The following is a 4,467-nucleotide window of genomic DNA, read 5'->3' as shown; positions in this document are numbered from 1 at the left end:
TCGGCACATGCATCTCTAATCTGTATGTATCTGATTATTACTAGTCATAATCGGTTGCACTTGGATCCTTGGTGCCTGTGTGTGTCTATAAAGTCATCAGGTAGATTTCAATGGTATTATTTATCACCTCTACTGATTAACATGACGTAAATTTCCATGCTTCCTCCTCAAATATAATACATTTTTTAAATTTGTTGATTTTTGTGTGTGTGTATATCACACAGAACATCCCAAACCATCTTATTCAACTGTACACCCACTTCCCAGGTAGCACCCTCCCATAGCCTCCTTCCCCCCCACTACAACCCTTATACTCTGATATCCCTGCTACTGTCTGCTGTGTTGTCGGCACCCCCAGCCATTCCCCACTACTTGTCCATCTGGTGAATCTAGTCAGCCTATCTAGAGGTCTTTGCTTTAGGAAGGTAGAAGTACTGGTTGTAGATCTTCTTTGAATGTTTGATAGAATTCTGCTGTGAATCCATCTGGGCCTGGGCTTTCTGAGTTGGGAGGTTTTGTATTACTGTTTCAATTGCCTTATTTGTTAAGGGTTGTTTAAGCTGTGGCTCTCTTCTTGATTTAACTTTGGTGGTTTCCATGAAATTGGAAATTCATCCATTTCTTTTAGATTTTCAAATTTAATGGGTTTTTTTAAGTATATCTTATAATGTTCTGGATCTGTTGGGCATCTGTTGTGATGTTTCCCCTTTCATCTCTGATTTTGTTAATTTGGATTTTTCTCTTTCTTTTGGTTAACTGTAAGGGTCTGTCCATCTTGTTTAATTTTTCAAAGAACCAACCCTTAGATTCATTGATTCTATGTATTGTTTTCTTTGTTTCTATTTCATTAATTTCTGCTCTGATTTTTGTTATTTCCTCTCATCTACTAGGTTTGGGTTTGGTTTGTTCTTACCTTTCCAGAGTCTTGAGTTGTACTGTTAAGTCATTTATTTGTGCTCTTTCTGATTTTTTTAATGTAGGCACTTAGAGCTATAAAATTCCCTCTTATGACTGCTTTTACAGTGTCCCAGAAGTTTTGTTGTGTTGTGTTATAATTTTTATTTAGTTCCAAGAATACTTTTAGTTCTTTCTTAATTTCTTCTTTGACCCATTCATCATATAAGAGTGTGTTGTTTCATCTCCATGAGTTCATGTAGTTACTAGAACTATTAATTATAAGCTTATATTGCATTGTGGCTGATAGAGTGTGTGGAATTGTTCCATTTTTTTTGTATTTGTTGAAGTTTGTTTTGTGCCCCAGTATGTGGTCAATTTTAGAGAAACTTGTGTGGACTGCTGAGTAGAAAGTGTATTCTTTGATGTTTGGGTGGAATATCCTGTAGAAGTCTGTTTGATGTAAGATGTCATTTAATTCAGATGTCTCTCTGTTTATTCTTTGTCCACTTGACCTGTCTGTTGGAGATAGTGGGGCATTGAAGTTACCTAGTATTACTAAGTTGGGATTAATCTGTGTTTTATAGTTCTACAGTATTGTTTTATGAAATTGGGTGCACCAGAATTTGGTGCATATATGTTCATGATTGTAGTATCTTCTTGTCAATTTTTCCTTTGATTAGAATGAAGTGACCCACTCTATCTCTTCTGATTAGTTTTAATTTGAAGTCTGTTTTGTCAGATATAATTGCAACACCTGTTTGTATCTTAGAGTCATTTTCTTGGAATATTTTTTTCCATCCTTTCACCCTAAGGTAGTGCCTGTCCTTGAAGGTGAGATGGGCTTCTTGAAGATAGCAAAAAGATGGGTTTTGCTTCTTAATCCAGCCCACTGACCTTTGTCTTTTGACTGGGAGTTGAGGCCATTGATAATTAGAGTTATTATTGAAAGATGTGTTTTGGTTACTGTCATTTTAGTCCAGTGTTCTTGGTCCTATTCTGTGTTTCTGTAACCTTCTTTTGTTTTCTTTCTGTAACCTCTTGGGTATAGTCATTCCTATCTTCAGTCCTTCGAATTGTTTCAAGTATTCTCTGTAGGGTTGGTTTGGTGGACATGAATTCTCTCAGCCTATCCATGTCATGGAAAATTTTCTGTTCCCCTTTGACTATGATAGATAGTTTTGCTGGATAAGGTAGTCTGGGTTGGCATCCATGGTCATTTAGAACTGGGAGTATTTTGGTCCAGGCTCTTCTGGCTTTCATAGTTTACATTGAAAAGTCAGCTGTAATCCTGATGGGTTTTCCTTTACACGTGACTTGTTGTTTTTCTCTAGCAGCTTTCAGCATCCTTTTTTTTTTTTGTTCTGTACATTTAGTGTTTCTTACTATGATATGCTGTGGGGAGTTTCTGTTCTCGTCCTGTCTAATTGGTGTTGTATGTGCTTCTTGTATCTGTATAGTTATGCCTTTTCTTAATTTAGGAAAATTTTCTTCTATAATCCTGTTGAAGATATGGACAACGCCACTGACCTGAGATTCTTCTCCTTCCTGTATGCCTCTGATATATAGATTTGGTCTTTTCATGGTGTCCCACATTTCCTGTGAATTCCATTCCTGTGTTTTAAAATGTTTTTTATAGTCTTTGCTTAAGGAGTCCAGTTCTTCAACTTTGTCATGCAGACTTGCTATTCTGTTTTCTGGTTGTCAGGCTTTCTCCTGTTTCTTCAAATGGACTTACTGAGTTTTTCAATTCCATCTTCAGTTCAGCTTGGGTTTTCTTCAATATTGCTATCTCTTTTGTGAATTTACTTTTCAAGTCCTAAATTGTTTTTGTTATTTCATTTAGCTGGATATTTTTATTTTCTTGAGCTTCTGTCATTAGTTTATGCCTATCCTCTTTGAGTTCTTTGAATTGTTTCTCTGTCTTTTCTTTAAGTTCTTTGATCATGTTGATGATTTTTTTTTAAAAAAAATTCTGCATCGTGGGGTTCCTCAGGCTGATTCTCATTGTATTACACGTCTGTAGGACTGGTAGGTTTTGTGGTGACATATTATCTTGGTTTTACATATTATTTGTAGTTTTGTATTGCCATTTGGGCATATGGATGTCTTTGTTGGTTGTGTGTTTTATAGGAAATCCTATTCTGCCTTTGTTTAGTTGAAGTTTGGTTCTGTTTATATTGTTGATATAGCTTGGTTGCTTTTTGCTCAGGAATGAAAAGTTTGTTGGTGTGTGATTCAGCTTCTTACAGGGTAGTAGGCTGGTCTGCGTAGTAAGCAGGTCTGTGGTAGGCAGATCAGAATGGGGACCAAGGCCAAGATGGGTATGGGGACAGCTTGTGTAATGTCTAACAAATGAAGCTGGAGAATTGACCTGGTCTGGGTGCAAGGATTCAGGATGCAGTGGGCAGGCCTGGACTAAAAGGGGAGTCCAGAGATCTGAGGCAGGGGAGCAGGAATGGGCCTTGGCCCATAGCTAGAAGGGGCACAGGGTTGGGGGTGTGTGGCGGCACTCAGGCTGCAGGGCAATTAAGATGCAGTGGGTGGGATCTGACTTACCAGGGTAGTAGGTAGGTGGGTCTGTGTCAGACAGATCAGGAGGCCAGGGCCAAGTTGGGGTTGGGGACAGCCTACTTATCCTGTGGAGGGTCTAACAAACTACACCAGACGATTAAGCTAGTCTGGGTTAGCAAGCTAGTCCATAGACCTGAGGTGGAAGAGTAAGAATGGGCCTGGGCCCAAGGGAGGAAGGGGAACAGGATGGGGTGTGTGGAGGGTCAGGCTGCAGGAGAATCGGGACACAGTGGGTGGAATCTCTTAATTTTTTAAATACAATTTTATTTGTTATGTGTATGAATATTATGCCTGAATGTATGTAAGTGTCCCTGTGCTGTGCTTTGCCCGCAGAGGACAGAAGAGGGCATTGGATCCACTGGAACTGGAGTTATGGATGGTTGTTAGCCTCCATGTGGGTGCAGGGATTCGAACCCAAGTCTTCTGTGAGAAGAGCCAGGTGCTTTTAACCACTGAGCCATCTCTTCAGCCCCTAGCAGTCTTTTTGGCCTTTTTCAGCAGCAGCCATGCTTCATGCTTAGTACCTTGCTCTCTCAGACAGTAAGTCATAAGGTGAAAGACATTGGGGTGATGGAAGAGGCAACACACATCTGCTTCTCACTGGGCTTCTTCTTGGTCCAGCTGCTCATGACACAGGATTCACTTCAGGGAGTAAAAGTGTCCATTATCCATGACACAGGATTCACTTCAGGGAGTAAAAGTGTACATTATTATGTAACTCTTCCACTAGGCCCACATAGCTGAACCCACTGTGAGCCAAAGGGGTCAGTAAAGGACCATGGTCATCTCCCGCAGGGCTTGGACCCAGAGGAATTCCCTTGGGGAGGGGTGTCTCTCACTATGAATAAAAACCCTCCAAAGTTGTGGCTTTCATGTAGTTTCAAAGCTATTACAGTTTCAAAGCTATTTCTATTACATAGAAATCACTGAGGTCCTATTGTTCTAAGACAGTACCTTGCACAACATCTGTCTAAGATGTTTAATATTAACTAAGTAATA

At 39.7% G+C, this 4,467-nt stretch overlaps 1 pseudogene; it reads right to left on the bottom strand.

Moving 5' to 3' along the window:
• The window catches only part of LOC103749412, an 11,498-nt pseudogene that overhangs the window by 5,714 nt on the left and 1,317 nt on the right, over positions 1–4,467 (bottom strand).

The sequence above is a fragment of the Nannospalax galili genome, unplaced genomic scaffold, assembly GCF_000622305.1.
Source record: "Nannospalax galili isolate Female #2095 unplaced genomic scaffold, S.galili_v1.0 scaffold366, whole genome shotgun sequence".
In the NCBI taxonomy this organism is placed as follows: Eukaryota; Metazoa; Chordata; class Mammalia; order Rodentia; family Spalacidae; genus Nannospalax; species Nannospalax galili.
The sequence above is the reverse complement of the archived record's forward strand: the minus strand, read 5'-3'. Positions and strand labels throughout refer to the sequence as shown.